This window comes from Chionomys nivalis, chromosome 25, assembly GCF_950005125.1.
Source record: "Chionomys nivalis chromosome 25, mChiNiv1.1, whole genome shotgun sequence".
NCBI lineage: Eukaryota > Metazoa > Chordata > Mammalia > Rodentia > Cricetidae > Chionomys > Chionomys nivalis.
In genome coordinates this window covers 29,496,449-29,515,743 of record NC_080110.1, presented here as the reverse complement: position 1 = coordinate 29,515,743, position 19,295 = coordinate 29,496,449, and the positions used below count along the sequence as shown (strand labels likewise).

Here is a 19,295-nt window from a genome sequence, read left to right as displayed (position 1 = left end):
TTTTTTTTTTAACATAACCAAGTAATTTTAGATTGTTTCCTGGAATTTTGGGTAATTATATGATGAGGGCCTGGATTTTTGTTTAACTCCTTCAAGTCTGTGTTGACTTAATTAACATTTGATACAGTTGAAATCATCTTGGAGGTTCTATTTAGCCTTCTAGGTAGTGATTCCGCAGTCATGTAGAAACTGGCATGATAGCATATCCCTGTAATGCCAGTACTTAGAAGGTGGAGTTTAGAGTTCAAGGCCACCTCAGGTACACAGTGGGTTTAAGATCCTGCCTCCAAAACAGAAGCCCTCCCCTAAGCCAAAAGAAGTCATTTCAGTTTTTAAGGTTCCAGTTCTCTTTAGATTTTCTTTTCATGTTGACCACCCAGTAGTTTATCAACAACTCACCTACATAGTTTTTTCTCTTTCTTTGCCTTTTCTTTCTTTTTTTCTTTTTTTTCTGCTGAGACAGGGTCTCTCTATGTAGCCCTGGCTGTCCCAGAACTCCCTGTATAGTCTTGGCTTTCCTCAAACTTACAGAGATCCATCCTGTCTTTTGAATGCAGGGATTAAAGACTTGGACCACCACACTCAGCTTTGGTGGCCTTTATATATATATATAGTTCAGAATGAGTTTATTGTATCTACTAGGGATAGATACTGAAGTATGATGAGTTACCATGAGAACATTTAATTTTGTTTTGCTTTGTTTTTCAAGATAGGATTTCTCAGTAGCTATGGAGCCAGTCCTGGAAGTCACTCTATAGACCAGGCTGGCCTTGAACTCACAGAGATCTGCCTGTCTCTGCCTCCTGAGTGCTAGGATTAAAGGTGTGCACCACCAGTGCCGGACTGAGAACATTTAAAATTTATAAGTTACATATTTACATTAAATATATTTTTTGTATGGATCTGGGTGATTATTTTAGTATTTTTTTATTCTCTTCATAGTATAAACTTCTCAAACAAACAAACAAAAAAAATTGGAGGCCACAAAGAAATGTAAGTCCAGTCTTACAGTCTGCTAGTGAGGTGAAATGGCTCAGCTCTGCCACATGATCTACATGATGGTAGGAAAGAACTGACTCCAGAAGTTGTCCTCTGAGCTCTACCTGTGTGCTGACATGTGCATTGCACACATGCTTCTGTGTGTATGTACACACACACACACACACACACACACACAAATACATAAATTAAGTTACTTAAAAAAGCTACCAGTAGCCTTTTATCTCAGAAAGTATAGAAGCAGAATTTCTTCCAGTGATCTGTTAGGCTATTTTCCTATGAGCCTTTCAACTGACTAATGGCTTCTCAAGTCACTCAAAATAAAAGACAAAGTGCCTTTTTGTCTTTAGTACGAATCTTAGTGAATCTGTTTCGTAGAACTTATCATAGTGCCAGGGCCCATAGTAAGAATATATGCACACGAGCAGCGTGGTGGTGGCACACCTTTAATCCCAGCATTCGGGAGGCAGAGACAGGCTGATCTCTGTGAGTTCAAGGCCAGCCTGTTCTACAAGAGCTAGTTCCAGGACAAGCTCCAAAGCCACAGAGAAACCCTGTCTCGAAAAACCAAAAAAGAAAAAAAAAAGAGAGAGAGAATATATGCAAAACAAACGTGTGTCTGAAGAATGGACACATTTTAAAATGTATTTATCTTAAGTGTATAGGTGTTTGGTATGCCTGTATGCTTGTGTTACATACCTGCCTGGTTCCCTTCAGAGACCACAAAAGCATGTTGGGTTCCCTAGGATTGGAGTTACAAATGACTACAAGGTGCCATGTGGGTGCTGCTAGGGATTAAGCCCAGACCCTCTCAGGAAGAGCAACCAGTGCTCTTAACCACTGAGCCATCTCTCCAGTCCCAAGGATGAGTAAGTGAGTGTGTAGGTATGTTTGTGTATGTGTATGTTTTGAGACAGGGATTCTGTTTGACTGTTCTGGAACTCACTCTGTAGACCAGGCTCTCCTCAAACTCAGAGATCCACCTACCTCTGCCTCCAGAGTGCTGGGATTAAAGGCCCCAACTAGCTCAGATAAGTCTTTTTAACAGTGTCTCTTGCTTTCCTTAGGGTGCCTTGGTTTTAGCACCCTAAGAAGTAATTTTTTGTTATTACAGAATTTTTAAGTACCTCTAAGGTCCATTGCCTCCTGTAGCATTAGACAGTAGGAGCAGCTCAGTGGTGTAGTACATGCTTAGCATGCACACAGTTCTGGATCAGTCTTTATGGACAAGAGGAAGGAACCCAAAGAAGGAAGAGGAGAAGGAAGGGAGAAAGAATCTGAAAGTTGGCACACTTAAGTTTGTTACCCCAGAGCCATACTTTATTTGAATTTTTTTTGTGACAGGTTCTCTGTAGCCCAGGCTGACCTTGAACTGCTTCATTCTCCAAGAATACTGGGATTATGTGTGTGAGCCATCATGCTGGATTTAAATTTGAAGTTCCAGGGTAGATTCATGGAAATGGTTTTCAGGCTCAGGCTGAGGGATTTCTGTTTTTGTTTTGTTTTGTTTTTTTTACTCCCAAGATGGAGTCTTTGCTGGGTGTGGTGGTTCATGCCTTTGATCCTCACACTTGGGAAGCAGAGTCAGGGTGGCATCTGATTTCCAGGCCAGACAAGGTTACTTGTTGAGACCTTGTCTCAACAGCAACAGCAAAGCAGTCTTCATTGTAGCCTAACCTGTCCTTAAACTCAAATCACACCTCCTGTCTCCCTCCTTTCTGTGGAATAGCAGGTATGAGCTGCTACTGCTGGCTCACCATGCATGCTTCGTCTGTTCAGCAGTTGTCGCTCGCTTCTCACGGTCTCCTTTGGATTAATTCCTTTGTTTACTTTAATGTATTTATCCTAATGTTTGTTCACATTCGTGTTCTCTCCCTACCCCCGCCCATGGTGCCTTCCCCATTTATGGGTAGAGTTTTCCACTTGGTCTTTTGGAGACCAATATGGGAGGAGAAACAGATAGCTACTAGTGTTCCATGCGGCTGGTCTTCTGCCCCCAAATGATAAATGATTTTACTAAATATAGCTCGCTGGAAAGAAAATTCTCTCTGACTGGGTTTGGTCCTTGTTTTGCATTTTTAAAGTTGAGCCTGATAGCTTTTAGGTAAAAAGCATTTCTTTGACCTCAATTATTTTGCAGGTGAGAAAAAAAGCAGGATAAATTTAAAGGTGAACTTTTACATATCCCCAAATCATTATTCTTCACTAAAAAGTCTATTTTGGCAGCTGAACATATGCAGCAAAAAGGAGCTGCTGCTGTATCTTTAAAAGCTGTCCTCAGAGCAGTGTGGAGGCAGGCATACCACTGAAGTACTTGAATGAAAGCAAGAAGAGGTGGGAGGGGGTGATCTTGCAGTGTGTGTGTGTCTGTGTGTGTACACGTCTCGGTCTGCCTGTCTGTCTGTCTGTCGGCAGAGCTCTGGGTGACATCCCTTAAAACAGCTGGGCTGTGGTCAGCTTCAGATCTGCTGTCAGAGCACTTAGCGTGCCGGAGAAGCAGCAACAAGGATCAGTAGCATTTCATTCAAGGGTGAAGGGGGGCGGCTGGGGACTGTAAGCGGGGGAAGAGGCACAGGTTTCCCAGAAGGAATTTCTTCCGGCAAAATTCCCGCAGAACAGATCCTTACAATGAGGTCTCCATTAATAATGTGAGCTTGCTGTTGGTGTAAGTGCAGATCCATCTGGGGTGAGTTTTGGATGATTTTCTTTCTTTAAATAAAAGTCCTTGGACTTCACAGGTTGGGAGGGAAAGGTGACAAAAACTGGCATTTTAAAAAATATCATTGTTGATTTAACTGTACAATATACACTATAGAAATTAAATTTTAAGTATTAAATTTTTCAAGGATTTTCTGGACATTTTCAGGGGCTGATTTTTATCTTTAAAGATTTTGATTATTAGGTTTGTTAGAACTTCTACTGTATGCAGACTCTACCGCTTTCATAATGATTTTTAAGCAATGCTTCATTCAGATTTTGCTTATGAGAATCGCAGTGATTTCTGTTCTCTCTGGTGATGCTGTTGACGCACATTGCAGGAAGCAGGGAATCCCCTATAAATATCCTTCAGTGTGTCATTACCCAGCTCTCCATGCCCTGCTGGTGAATATGCCTCTGTGTCCTGTGTCTTTATGTAACTGTCCCCTACTCTTCAAATGTGTTAAGAAGAAAAATGTCGCCTTTTCTGTATCTAGGGAGCTTTTGTGGTTATAAACATCTGGGAGTAATTTGCTAAACCATTTTCCTACAAATGCTGTTTGATGCGTTGAGGTCGTTATGAGTTTCTCTGGTTTTGCCACTTCTAATTTTGGATGGCTTGTTTGTTTCTTACAATTGGCTTGTTTTTGCTTGCTGGCTTTGGTTTCTAAAGAGTGCAGAGATGGGATTCCCTCTACCTCCAGTGACGTATTATTTTGTTTGCAGTCTTTTTCTTCTGAGAGGGAGGGGACGGAGAGAAAGAAGAAGAAAAATCGATCTGAAGCGGTGCGTTCTCCCTTTATGACTTAATGATGATAACTGGACACCACTGAACAAAGCGGGCAGCTAACTGGGATTTAGCGGTGGGGTACCATTGTGTTTGTTTCTTTAACAACAAGCTTAGACCAAAGTCCGGATTGCTGAAGCAAGGTGCTTGAATTAACCCTGTGAGTGCTGATGCTGATGAATTTTTACCTAATTGCTATTTTTAAATGTAGAAGAAAAGAGCTCTTGAGGAGGGAGGGCTAAGAACCCAGAACTATGAACTTAAACTGAGTTTTGGAATTTGGGATTTTTTTTTTCTGTATTATTTATATTGGTCCTGATCACTTTGTGTGATGTTTTCCAGAGCTCAAAATAGGTGGTTATATAAAAGTCCTTGCCACTGTAGTTGAGTGTAAAATTCAGTCTGAATCTATAGAGCTAAAACAAAGCTTGGGAAGGACTTGCTAGGTATGAACTGGTGTGAGAGCAACAGCCCTAGCTCATTGATTTTTGGATTTAGTGTTTGGGTTTCCAATTCCTTTTATGAACTCCATTTAATACTGCTGATCTTTGAAGGGCTACCTGCAGAGGTCAATTTGAAGAACTCAGTAGGCTAGAGCCTAGAAAAATCTGAGTCACCTTTCTATAAAAGATAGCATCTGTAGAATTGTACCTTTAAGAATCTGCCTGTTTATTTTCTATCTTAATTTATGTCTCTGTTCTGTACTGCCACTTATTCTGAATTCTTTGTAATAAGTAAAAAAAAAATAATAATTTCAGTTGTTTAGCTTAGATTATGCAGTTCTATTTTCTGCAATATCTCAGTAATTTATTATATCTATAAATGTTTCAAACTAACAATTTAACTTTATTTAGACAGTGGGGTGAGGGGAGGTAGAAAAGGGTAAATCTAGAATAAATGAAGAACAGTCTAAAAGAATAACCTATTTATCATAGAGACAGGAGCTGTAAGGTTAATAAGCTGAATTCCACCGAATCTTTGCATCTTGATATTGCAGCAAATATGTGGGTAATTTCTCATTAGCTTTTCAGGAAACCCCTGTGGTGGACAACCCTCCTGAACCGTTGCTGGGAGACTGCTCTGACGTCACTGGGAGCAGTTCCCAGTCTGCACCTAGAACAGGAATAGCCTTTGAGGGGGAAGGAGTGCTGCGAAATGAAAAGATGGCAGTTGTTTTGAGCGTGGTTTCCCTTTGACTTAGGGCTGGTGGGCTACATCTAGAGCCTTTTTTAAGTGCTTCAGTCATTTCCAGGCCAAAAAAAAAAATCAAAAGATCATTTTATTTCAGCTGAAAGTGCCTTCCTTTTTAATCAAGTCTTTGTTTTCTAACTGTCAGGGTCTCAGAAAAGGTCAAGGAGAAAAGCTGTTAAAGGTGTTAGAAAAGTAAGAACACAGTTTTTTCTTATCTTTCATTTTCTTTCACCCGAGTCCTTTTTGGGGAATTAAAGAAAGATCAAGGGCGGCTTTTGTAAAGGGTGTTTTAGCATAACTTAATAATTGAAAATAAGATACATGTTGGAAGGACATTCTTGCAACATTGACTGTTTTCATATGATTTTTATTATTTAAGACAGGCTCTAACATAGCTAGGATTGACCTCAGACTTGCCGCAGAGCTAAGAATGACCTTGAGTCCTGCACCTCCTGCCTCCACATCTCAGGCCCTGGGATTTCAGGCAATATACCACCGTATATATTGATAGGAGACCATTTCTGAACCTAAAGTTAATACACTTTATTTTTTTTAACCTCTCCCTTTTTTATCTCCCACTTTTGTTAATAGTCAGTTATTAGCCTCTCTTTAAGAAAGGCATTCTTCTGGTCATGGGGGCGCACACCTTTAATCCCAGCACTCAGGAGATAGAGGCAGGTGGGTTTTTCTGAGTTCATGGCCAGTCTGGTTTATAGTGAGTTCCAGGTCAGCCAGGGCTATACAGAGAAACCCTGTCTCCAAATGCCCCCCCACCACCCAATTTTTTTTTTTTGTTTGTTTTGTTTTGTTTTTTTTGTTTTTTTTTCGAGACAGGGTTTCTCTGTGGTTTTGGAGCCTGTCCTGGAACTAGCTCTTGTAGACCAGGCTGGTCTCGAACTCACAGAGATCCGCCTGCCTCTGCCTCCCGAGTGCTGGGATTAAAGGCGTGCGCCACCACCGCCCGGCTCCCACCACCCAATTTTTATTACATTTTAAATTTTATGGGGCTGGAGAGATTGCACAATGATTAAGAGCGCTGGCTGCTATTGTAGAGGGTTCAAGTTCTGTTCCCAATATCTACATGGCAACTCAAAACTGCCTGTAACTCCAGCTACAGGGGATCAAACAATGTCTTTTGACCTCCACGGGTGCTAGGCAAATATGTTCAGGCAAAACACTCATACACATAAAATGAATCTTTTAAAAAATATTTGAGGATTATAATATAATTACATGGTCTTCCTTTCCCTTTCCCCCTCCAAACCCTAATCTTTTAAAAAGATCATTTTTATTGTGTACTTGAGTGTTTTGCCTACATGTACGTTCGTATACCTCATGCACACGTGGTGCTTGATGAGGTCAGGTGAGGGTGTTTGATCTCCTAGAATTGGATTTATAGGCAGTTGTGAGCTGTCATGTTGGTGCTGAAACGGAACCCTGGTCCTCTGGAAGAGCAACCAATCAATATTCTTAACCACCGAGCTTTTTTATAAATCTTGGTTTTTCAAAACAGGGTTTCTCTGTGTACTACCAGGCTGTCCTCAAACTCACAGAGATCTGCCTGCCTCTGCCTCCTGAGTACCGGGGTTAAAGGCATGTGCCACCACCACTTGGTTCATAAATCTTAATTTTTAAAAATACTTATTTTGTGTACTTGTGTGTATGCATGTGTACACATGTACCATGATATATGTGAGGTTAGGACAAGTTGTAGAAGTCAGCTTTCTCCTCTCTTCCACCGTGTGGGTCTTAACTGCCTTTTTCTGATGAGCTATCTTGACAGCCCTCTCATTTATTTACTTACTGTTTTTCTCTTTGTGTGTATGTGTATTGTCTGTGTACCAGTGTGCAGACCCATGTACATGCCTTGGAGGGAAAGGTGCAGATTGGCATGCCCTCTGCTATTGCTGTCTACCTCAGTTTTGAGACAGGATCTCCATTCCATTTTGCTTCTCTGTTGCTGTGATGAATCACTCTGACCTGGAAGCAGCCTGGGGAGGAAAGGGTTATTTCATATTCCAACTTACCATCCATTAAGAAAAGCCAAGCCGGGGGGGGGGGGGGGTGGGGAGGGGGGCACGACACAAGGCAGGAGTTTGAAACAGACTTATGGGGAAATACTAATTACTGGCTCACTCACAAGCTTGTTTTTGGGCTCATGGTTAACTAGATTTTGTAAATAGCCCAGGACCACCTGCATAGGGATGGTGCTCCCCTTCCTTGCCTGGGCCCTCCCACATCAGTCTACATTCAAGACAAAAGTCAACTTTTTACTGGCAGTCTGATCTGGGAAAACCCCCAGGTGAAGCTCCCTCAACTCTGGGCTATTGTCAAGCAAAAACTGAAGCCCACTAGGACAGTCTCTCGCTGACCCTGGAATGCTGACCCTGGCTAGACTGGTTGGCCGGTGAGCCCCTGGAACTCTCCTGTCTCCTTCCTGTCTCTTTCCCAGTGCTGGTGTGATAGGCACCAACTCTTCACAGGGGCGCTCGGGATCCAAACTAGGTCCTCATGCTTTACTGACTGAGCCATCCCTATCCCCCAATTCCTAGACACTTTCAAAACTGAATTAGCATTAGCCATTACAACTAATATTTAGAAATCAAATAGATCATACCATTTGTGGTTTCACATTACTTAGAAATTTACTCATGTGTGTGCGTCAACGTTCATGTATACATGCTGTGTGTCTACATCCATGTATGCTGCTGTGTATGTGTGTCTACATCCATATGTGTGTGCTCTGTGTATGTCTACATCCATGTTTGTGTGCCTTGAAGCACACATGGAAGTCAGGACTACTTTTGAGGAGTTGATTCCCTGCTCCCCCCTTGTGTGTCTCTCTTAATTCTGCTGAGCTGTCTTTTAGGCCAGCTGACCCACAAGCTTCTTGGTTCTCCTGTTTCTGCCCCCCATTTACCCTAGAGTGCCAGGATTACAGATGGAAGCCACCACATGTGTCTTTTTGTCATTTCTGGTGATTGAATTTAGGTTATCAGGCTCGCATGGCAAACACTTTTTCATCTGCTGAGTCATCTCGCCAGCCTTTCTCCTTTTTGGGGTGGTATGAGGATCAAACCTAATGCCTTATGTATGCTGTGAGCTGTACCACTGAGCTACAGCCCCGCCCCTCACGTGGAAGGTCTGAAGAAACCAGAACAGGTTTCTAAGCCACATGAAATAGTGAGTTTCTGAAAGGAATGTAAGTATGGAGTGAGCATTCCATGGGAGATGCTCTGACACAGCTGGCCCTCTTCAAGACCATGCCGGGTTCTGAGGCACACACTTCTGCTTCCAGCTCTACAGAGGCAGGCCAAGTAGCCTTTCTTTTTCTTGTTTTTTTGTTTTGTTGGTTTGTTTTTCAAAAAAGATTTTCTCTGTGTCACTCTGGCTGTCTTGGAACTTACTATGTAAACCTGGCTGGCCTCGATCTCCTAAGCACTGAGAGTAAAGGTCTGCGCTTTCTAATTTGATCTCAAAGGCCAAATTGTGAACATGCACTCTGAAAAGATTAGTAACTTTTTTTTTCTTGATCATCATTCATCTCTTTGTTGGTTTGGGTTTGTTGTTCTGGTTTTTGTAGAGAGCCTTACCACATGGGCCTCAGATTCACTATGTAGCCCATCCCAACCTCATATTCCCAGATCCTCTTATCTCAGCCTTCTAAGGGCTGAGATCAGGTGTGGACCACCATGCCGGTTTTGATTTTGCTTTCTTTTTGTTCTTGTTTGATGTTTTGTTTTCATACAAAATCTCCATATGGCCAGGCGGTGGTGACGCACGCCTTTAATCCCAGCACTCAGGAGGCAGAGGCAGGCGGATCTCTGGGAGTTCGAGGCCAGCCTGGTCTACAGAGCTAGTTCCGGGACAGGCACCAAAGCTACAGAGAAACCCTGTCTCGAAAAACAAAAAAAAAAACAAAAACAAAACAAAAAAAAAAATCTCCATATGTAGCCCATGCTGATCTCAGACTCATGGCATCCTCCTGCTTTAGCCTCCAGAGTGTTGGGATTATAGGCATGCTACGATGTCCAACTGTTTTTTTTGCTTCCTACCATTGTTCTAATTTACTTTCAAATCTTGGTGTTGTGGAGTCTTTGGGTGCGATGGAGCCTATCTATTGGCTCAGGTGGGCTTAATTCTAGAGAATTAGGGTCATGAAAACTCAGTAGTCACGTGAGTTATTCTGAGTAGCTCCAGGTTCTTATGATAGTGAAGAATGACAAGCCAGGACAATAGAAGAGCCAGCAAAACTTTGAGGTAGAGAAGCAGTTCCTTGAGTCTTCAGTGAGTTGCTAGTCTGACCTCCTGCCTGGGCCCTTTTTATCCCTAGTACTTGAGCCTTATTGGCTTAAGCCTATAAGTAAACTAGCAATTGTGGAAGAGCCTTGTGTTTGAAGTGAGTGGGTGTGGAGGAGTGTGGTTGAGTAGGAGAAGGCATGCTCAGGAAGAGGCAGCCAAGAAAACCCTGCTCAGTTTGTAGTAGGAAAAAGAACCAGGAAGTGAGGAGAGCTGCCGGGCAGCTGTTGTCAGTTCACACTGCTGGTCTTGCAGTGACATGTTGGAGCCTTTGGAAATCTGCAGCTGTGCCCAGTGTGCTGGCACACAAACCCCAGCACTTAGGCTGAAGCAAGCAGATCTACGTAAATTTGAGTCCAGTCTGGTCTGTAATAGTGAGCCCCAAGCCTGGCAGCGGTGGTGAATGCCTTTAACGCAGGCAGATCGCTTAGTTCAAGGCCAGCCAGGACAGAGTTCCAGGACAGCTCCAAAGCTACAGAGAAACCCTGTCTCAAATAATAAATTATTAATTATCACTAGATTTATTATTGATTTATTAATTAATGGTGAGCCCCAGGGCTCAAAAAAAATAGACAAAAAAAACAAAACAAAACAAAATTCACAGCTTCTGATGTAAATTTATAGAGAATGAACTTTATTTATATACAGACTTTTTGCTCTCAAGGCCCAATCTAATATTTACACGCAGGAGGGCTTCTGAGCTAAATTTAGGAAGAGCCAGCAGTTGGGCCAGCATCTCTGACTGTGGTGTTTGTTCTGAGGTCAACTGAGAGCCTCCACCTACACAGAACCACCAGCTTGGACTGGCTTTTCTTTTCCAGTGACTTCTTTTTTTTTTTTTTTTAAATATTTATTTATTTATTATGTATACAATATTCTGTCTGTGTGTATGCCTGCAGGCCAGAAGAGGGCACCAGACCTCCTTACAGATGGTTGTGAGCCACCATGTGGTTGCTGGGAATTGAACTCAGGACCTTTGGAAGAGCAGGCAATGCTCTTAACCTCTGAGCCATCTCTCCAGCCCCTCCAGTGACTTCTTATTATCTGCTTGCTCCCATCTCTATCACTGGGACATTTGCCTTGGGCACCCACCTCGGGAGAGCCATTCCTTATGTTTCTCTGGAGAGGTGCTGTGCTCATTGGACTGTCTTTCTTCATGTATCTGTAGAATGTATGGTTTGTATGAGCGATCACGATGAGGATTCCTTAAAATTACTACCACATTTTAAAATGAACTGATTTGGGAAAGGTTAGTTGTGCCTGATAGTGAGCTGGAAGTCTTGTATACACTAAGTGTATGCTGTACCATTGAGGTGCCTTGACCTCCAAAGAAAATGTAGGATTTTAAATAGACCAAACATTGAATCAAACCTACCAAACTCCATAGCTACTGAGAAACCCTGTCTTGAGAACAAAATAAAATAAAAATACTAAACTATCCATCCTGTTCCTTTTACCTTCTAGTTTTTTTTTCTTTATTTTATTTTTAGTTTTTTATTTTTATTTTTTGAGACAGAGTAGCTTAGGAGCCTGTTCTGGAACTAGCTCTTGTAGACCAGGCTGGCTTCAAAGTCTCAGAGATCCACCTGCCTCTGCCTCCGGAGTGCTGGGATTAAAGGCGTGCACCACCACTGCCTGGCCACTTCTAGTTTTATTTTATAACATGTTTTGGGTTGTGAGCCTAGCCTTTAATGTCTGAGTCATCTCACCAGCCCTGTGCTGTAACTTTGCTATTCTTTTGTATCTTTTAAGTTGCTTACTAAACTACTATAGTGCAGAACAAGTTCTGGGACAGCCAAGGCTGTATACAGAGAAACCCTGTCTTGACTCCGCCCCCAAAAGAGAAGAGTGGACAAGTGAGATGACTCAGGGGTAAAGGCAGCTGTCACCAGGCCTGGCAGCCTGCGTATGGAAGCAGAGAACCGACTCCTACTGGTGGTCCTCTGCCTTCCACACATGCCATGCGTGTGTCCAATGCATACACATACAAAATAAGTAAGTAAAATATGAGAGAATGATTGATTTGGCAAAAGTGAGAACAGTACTGCCCATGTGTAGTATTCTGAAAGTTGAAGATCTCTGGGGGCTGGAGACATGGCTCAGAGGTTAAGAGCATTGCCTGCTCTTCCAAAGGTCCTGAGTTCAATTCCCGGCAACCACATGGTGGCTCACAGCCATCTGTAATGGGGTCTGGCGCCCTCTGCTGGCCTGCAGGCATACACACAGACAGAATATTGTATACATAATAAATAAATAAATAAATATTTTTAAAAAAAAGTTGAAGATCCCACCATGAGGCCTGAGAAGGGGACATGGCATGGGACAGTTGAAAACACTAACTGTGCAAGCTTTTTTTCCTTAAATGGGTGAAGTAAGGAAAAACATTTTATCTCTCTCTCTCTCTTTTTTTTTTTTTTTGGTTTTTCGAGGCAAGGTTTCTCTGTAGTTTTTGGAGCCTGTCCTGGAATTAGCTCTTGTAGACCAGGCTGGCCTCAAACTCACAGAGATCCACCTGCCTGTCTCCCAAATGCTGGGATTAAAGGTGTACACGACCACCGCCTGGTAAAACATTTTATCTCTAAAATTCCAGAATACATATATCCTGAGGAAGTCAATGAAATTTTTTTTAAATAAAGATATAGCTTCAAATGTGTTCATTAGAGCATTTTAATGTAAAATTGATAGCTGTCTTTGAATTCACAATAATGAGGAAATGGCTAGATAAATTATGATCCATGTATATAATAGAATATATATATATATATATATATATATATATATGTATTTTTTTGTTTGCTTGTTTATTTGAGACAGGGTTTCTCTGTGTAGTCCTGACTGTCCTGGAAACTCTCTTTGTAGACCAGGCTGGCCTCAAACTCACAGAGATCCACCTGCCTCTGCCTCCTGAATGCTGGGATTAAAGGCCTGCGCCCAACTAGAAAATACCTTTTCATTCAGCTTCTTGTCCTTTCAAACCCAATAAATACACCGAACTTGGATACTTAATAGCTTAAGTTCTTTATATCTTTTTTTTTATATCAGTTGTATTTATCGTGTGTGTGTGTGTGTGTGTGTGTGTGTGTTTGTTTGCCCACCTGCTATGATGCACATGTGGCGGCGGTCAGAGGACAACTTGTTGACATCAGTTCTCTCATTCGTCCATGTGGGTCAAGGGATCAAACTCAGGTTGTCAGACTTAGTAGTAGCTGCCACTGCCCCCTGAACCATCTATCTAGCCTTCAAGATCTTTTGAAAAGAAAACAATAAAGAGGGATCCAGAGAGAGAGAGCAGGTAAAAGAAGCTAAAAGTGCCAACGCCTGTCTCTAAGGCTAATTCCAGTCAGCTAGTTGTTGACTCCACCCCTGATTCAAAGTTAACTTTATTAACAGTCTCAGAGTGTCACAGTAGGATCAGATATCCTGCAGCAGCAGTATCTTAGTGTAACAACTTTGATGTACTTAATATTATTGGAGTATATGCTAAAACACTGTAAGACAGGGACTGGAAAGAACTTGCTGCTCTGACACAGCACCATGTCTGGAAGCCACTGCAACTCTAACTCCAGGGTATCAGATGCTCTCTCCTGGCTCCTGAGCACATATACACCCCACTACATACATAATTAAAGCTAAAATAAATCTTTTGTTGTTGTTTGTTTGATTTCCTGGACAGGGTTTCTCTATGTAGCCCTGACTGTCCTGGAACTCATTCTGTAGACCAGACTGGCCTCAGACTTAGAAAACTGCCTGCCTCTGGCTCTCCACTACCTGGCTAAAATAGATTTTTTTAAAAAAAATTGTTAAAATAGGGCTGGAGAGATAGTATTGCTGGTAAAGTGGTTCTCATGTAGGACATGAACCCAAGTTAGGACTCAGGCACTCACATAAAAGCTAGCAAAATGGTACACACCGCATGGACTCCTGTCATCCCAGTGCCAGAGAGGCAGATGCAGGAGGGTGTCTAAGGCTCATTGACTGAACTGAGTTGAATTGGTGAGCTCCCAGTTAGATTGGCTCTGAGACAAAAACACAAAAAAGATGGAGAGCAATTAGGAATACATCTTAGCTTCTGACCTCAACATGCACATGTATACATGTCCACCTTGTCCACCTATACAAATGAGTGTATACATAAAATGTTAAAATAGAAAAATTAATGTTTTATATATTTTACTACAGTTAGAGAATACAAAGAGCAATGTGAACACAATTAAAATTCATAATTTCATAATTTCCAACTAATTCCATTATTTATGTTGTTGTTTTTTAGACAGGGTCTCACTTTGTAGCCTTAGCTGTCGTGGAACTCACTCTGTAAGCCAGGCTGTCCTTGAACTCACAGAGATCCAACTGCCTCTGCTTCCTAAGTGCTGGAATTAAGGGTGTGCACCACCACTGCCTGACTCACACAAGGCAAAGGGTAGAGGCCACAGTTGCTGTTGCACTCTGAGATATTTCGTCAGTTTTGGTAAACTGCAGCAGAAGAACAGGAGACCTTAGATAACATGCAGGCCGTTTGTAGAGGACAACTGTGTGCTAGTGAGGCAGGTTTTTTTTGTTTTTGTTTTTCTGGTTGGTTCAGTTTTCTTTCCTTTTTCTTCTTCTTCAGGGATGTTTGCAGGCAAAAGAGGAGGAATGAGGTCATATGGAATGTGAAGAGCAAATATATTATTTTGGCCTTGGGAGCAGCAGCTTTTGGTTTTTGTTGGGTAGAAGAGATCTGCAGAGAAGATGGCCGATGTGACAGAATGCGAGGGGCTATAGTAACTGTGTCTGAACATGTGAACTACAAAGGCTTAAGATACGTCAGTTTCCATGCCTGTTACAGCATTTCAAAAGAAAGGAAAAAAAGAAAGAAACTTTTAAAAAGATTAAGTTAAAGCCTTTAGCTTTGGTATTGTGAGTGACTGAAGCTGAGCTCTCATCTCAGGATGAAAACCAACTGTTCACTTAGATTACCCTTACGTCCATGTTCTGACCCTTCAGAATCTTAGAAGTTTTTCTTCTGAAATTGAACAGGGGAAAAAAATCTTAAGGGGAATCCAGTGTTAGTTCCATAGATTCATTGGCATTGCTGTTCAGTACTCCACCCCAAACTGAAATTTTAGGGTGCTCGAACAGCAATATTTGTTACATGTTGGCAGAGACCATTCTCTCAGCATTTGTAGCAGAAACCGTCTGTGGAAACAGTTTTTACTTAAGATGAGAGAGTGAGCTCATTTTATAGTTCCTAGTGATAGAGACTGTTGCCGTGGAGTCCTAAATCAGATTGGCCGACCTAGGGGCCAGTGAACAGGTAGACCATAGATGATTTAACCTTGCCGAATTCCTTTATTTGTGATTTATTACATTAGTACTGACTGAATGTAGAGCTGTGAAGTGAGACATTTCAAGAATGATAAAAGGTGCTTTTCTCAAAAACTGTTAAATCTGAATACCAGAACTTTATTTTCAATGGGATTTGATTGGGAGATGAAGCCTCTACCTCATATTTGAAATATTTAAATATCATACTATTATTCTATATTATATTTATCATATTTAAAGTGCACTCCTTCCGTAATTACTGGACTTCCACTGAGAAGTTCCAGTTGTCTTGGTATCTGACCTTACAGAAAGGATTAGTTGGAGTTAGCGTTCATGTTTTCCATCCTCACTTCCCTACCTTGGTCATTAGTTACTTTCCTATTGCTGTGAGGAAACACTACAACCAAGGCAGCTTATAAAAGAAGGCTCATGGTTCCAGAGGGTTAGAGCCCATGACCATCGTGGCGGAGAGCACGTCAGCAGGCAGGCAGGCAGGCAGGCATGTAGCAGTAGTTGAGAGCTTACATGGTGAGACAGCAGAGCTAGCTGGGAGTAGTGTGTGCCTTTAACACCCAACTCCTAGTGACAAACCTCCTCTTAATCCTTCCCATTCTCATTAAAACCACCACAGTCAGAGCTACTTCCACACCCTCCCCAGACAGGGTTTCTCTGTGTAGGGTGTCCTAGAACTTGTTCTGTAGAGCAGTCTGTCCTAGAACTCACAGAGATTTGCTTGCCTCTCTCTCCCAGTGCTGGGATTAAAGGCATGGACCACCATTGTCCCACTAGTTACTCTAATTTTTTTTTCTTTTTTCTCGAGACAGGGTTTCTCTGTGGCTTTGGAGCCTGTCCTGGAACTAGCTCTGTAGACCAAGCTGGTCTCGAACTCACAGAGATCCGCCTGCCTCTGCCTCCCGAGTGCTGGGATTAAAGGCGTGCGCCACCATCACCCGGCTCTAATTTTTAATTTAATTTTATTTATGATGTGGGAGGGTTGATGTGTGCCATGGCAGACATGTGGGGGTCAGACGACAACTTTGGGGGTCAGTTTTCTCCCTCTGCCGTGTGGATCCTAGGGATTGAACCTCACCTTTATTTTAAGACAGGGTCTCATAGATCTCAGATTGGCCTCAAATACCTACATAATTTAGGATAGTTTTGAATGTCTCATCCTTCTGCACAAGCTCCTAAAATGGGATTAAAGGTGTATACCATCAGAACCTGGAAAGATGGTTCAGTGGTTAAGAGCACTTGTTGCTCCTTCAGAGGACCCAGGTTTGATACCCAGCACCCACATGGCATCTTAGAACCTTCATAACTACAGTTCCAAGAGATCCACAACCTCTTCTGGTCTCTGTAAGCACCAAGCACAAACATGGTACATAGACATATATACAAGTAAATACCCATATGTATAAAGTAAACACATTTAGCTCACACAGTTTTTAGAAGCAAATTTTGAATGGGATTGTCATTAATCCCTTCCTTGAGAGAGAGTTGTAAAAAAAAAAAAAAAAAATCCCTCTCTTAGTTTGGGAAAGCAGCAGGTCATTTTGAGAAAACATTGTGCAAAAGTTAGTTTGCAGCCAATTTTTTTTTGTTAATTCTATGAGCTAGTGTTTCTCTCAGTAGCCCAGGCTAGCTTAGCACTCACATGTACAACCATCCTGAGTTAAATTCTACCCTTCTATTTACAGTCTTAAAATATGTAATTCAATTACTTTAATTCATTTATTTATTCACTCATTTAAAAATGTACCCTGATTATAAATTGTGAATAACACACAGTAATTAATGCTCATTGCTTCCCAGCGGAAATGTTGAGGCAAGATCATAAGTTTGAGGTCTGCTTGTTCTAAACTTAGTGAGAACCTATTCCCAAATAATGTTTAAAAGGGTTGGAGTTATAGCTTATGTCAGATCATTTGTTCAACATGCTTGAGTCTGCCATTAGCCTAGAACAGACTGAGCCACACAGCAAGTTCCTGCCCTCCCAAAAAAAAAAGGAAAGAAAAGAAGAGGGTCTAAGGATGTAGCTCGGTCAGTGGGTGCTTGCCTAGCATGCACAAAGCCCTGGGTTCTACCCTTAGCACCACCACCTAAAACCAAATTTTCACACACCTGAAAACCAGCTCTTAGGTGGGGTCAGGAGGATCAAAAGCTCAGGGTCTTCTACTTCACGAGTTTGAGACTATGCTGAGCTAAATGAGACCTTGTCTCAAAAAGATAAAAAAGGATAACAACTCATATAGAATCTCAAGGAAACACAAATATCTTTACAAACAACAACAACAGCAAACAGTTGGGAGAGGGGAAGCTGGGTGTGGTGGTCCCTGTAATCCCAGAGCTTCAGAAATAAATGACACAAGGAGGACTCAAGCCTTCCTGGAGTGCAGTAATCCAGCTGTGGTATCTACACAGCACATACAGACCAGGAGAATAAAGAAACCCCTGGGGCTTGAGAACAGGCTCAGTTCCTATCACCCACATAGTAGCTTACAACTGTCCGTAACTCCATCCTCAGGAGATCTGATAACACAGCCACCAGATGCGCATGTGGTGCTTATATATACATGGAGGCAAAACACCCATGAACATAAAAATAAGTTGCTTAAAAAAAAAAGAAAGGAACCCTTGGATATACATTAAATATACCATCTTTTTTTGAGAAGGATACCAAGATCATTTAGTAGGAAAAGGACAGTATTTATTACAACACATGATACTGAATAACTTTATATTCTTTTCTGTAAAAATAAGGTATCCCCTTTCCTAACGCCGAACACAAAAATAACTTCAAAATGGGCCAAAACATTTTATATATAAAACCTAAAAACATAGACCAAATGCTTTATGATCATGTATTTGACAGTGATTTTTTAGATATGAGACCAGAGTGGCTGGCAACACAGGGACAAAGTAAGTATAAGTAACTTGAACTTGATGAAAATATTTAATAGATTTGTTCATCAGAAGATAGGAGTAGCCAAGGAAAAAGCACACTATGAAATATTTGTAAGAAGGGAAGGGGGGACAGAGACAAATACTCATGAGGGATCAGTATCCCAACCACATACACAATTCCCAAAACTCAACAACAAAAAGAGAAAATTAAAAAGTGAGTAATGGGTCAGGTGGTGGTGGTGGCGCACACCTTTAATCCCAACACTCAGGAGGCAGAGGCAGAGGTAGGTGGATCTCTGTGAGTTTGAGAATGACCTGGTATATAGAGTGAGTTCCAGGACAGCTGGGGCTACACAGAGAAACATTGTCTTGAAAAATCACTTAACTGGAGCTGGAGAGATGGCTCAGAGGATAAGAGCACTGGCTGCTCTTCCAGAGGACCTGAGTTCAATTCCCAGCAACCACATTGTGGCTCACAACCATCTGTAATGAGATCTGGTGCCCTCTTCTGGAATGCAGACATACTGAGGCAGAACAATGTATACCAAATAAATAAATAAATCTTTTTTTTTTTTTTTTTTTTTTTTTTTTTTTTTGGTTTTTCGAGACAGGGTTTTTCTGTAGCTTTGGTGCCCGTCCCGGAACTAGCTCTTGTAGACCAGGCTGGCCTCGAACTCCAGAGATCCGCCTGCCTCTGCCTCCCGAGTGCTGGGATTAAAGGCGTGCGCCACCACCGCCCGGCAATAAATAAATCTTAAAAATAATGTCTTGAATAAGGCTTATCCAAAACTCACACTGAAATATTTTTTTTAAAAAATCACTTACCTTCAAGTAGTTCTCACTTTCAGAAGAAGTATTTACCTAAAATGAAATTTTATTTTCATTTTCATATATGTGTATGCATGGTTTGTGTATGTGTGGGCATATGTATATATGAGTGCATATATACATATGTGTATTTGCATGTGGAAGCCTGCGGTCAATATACAGAATTGTCCTGATGACTCTCCCACCTTATTCCTTGAGGCAAGGTCTTGGTCTTGCTAGGCATCTTTCTCAGTATGTCTTGTCACTGGCTCTTGTGGCTGGACTACCTTAGGCTGACCACGAA

The 19,295-nt window shown here is 41.7% G+C and overlaps 1 protein-coding gene across 20 annotated transcripts in view; it reads left to right on the top strand.

Moving 5' to 3' along the window:
* Window positions 1–19,295, top strand: part of R3hdm2 (R3H domain containing 2) — a 111,876-nt gene that overhangs the window by 29,150 nt on the left and 63,431 nt on the right. The window contains exon 1 of one of the 20 annotated variants that reach the window (XM_057758138.1): window positions 3,537–3,685. The exons of 18 other annotated variants lie outside the window; for them this stretch is intronic. The gene's annotated coding sequence lies outside the window, so the exon portion shown is untranslated. Of the gene's footprint in view, window positions 1–3,536; window positions 3,686–4,390; window positions 4,483–19,295 lie in introns of those variants that run through there. One more of the 20 variants, XM_057758137.1, reaches the window with a different exon arrangement.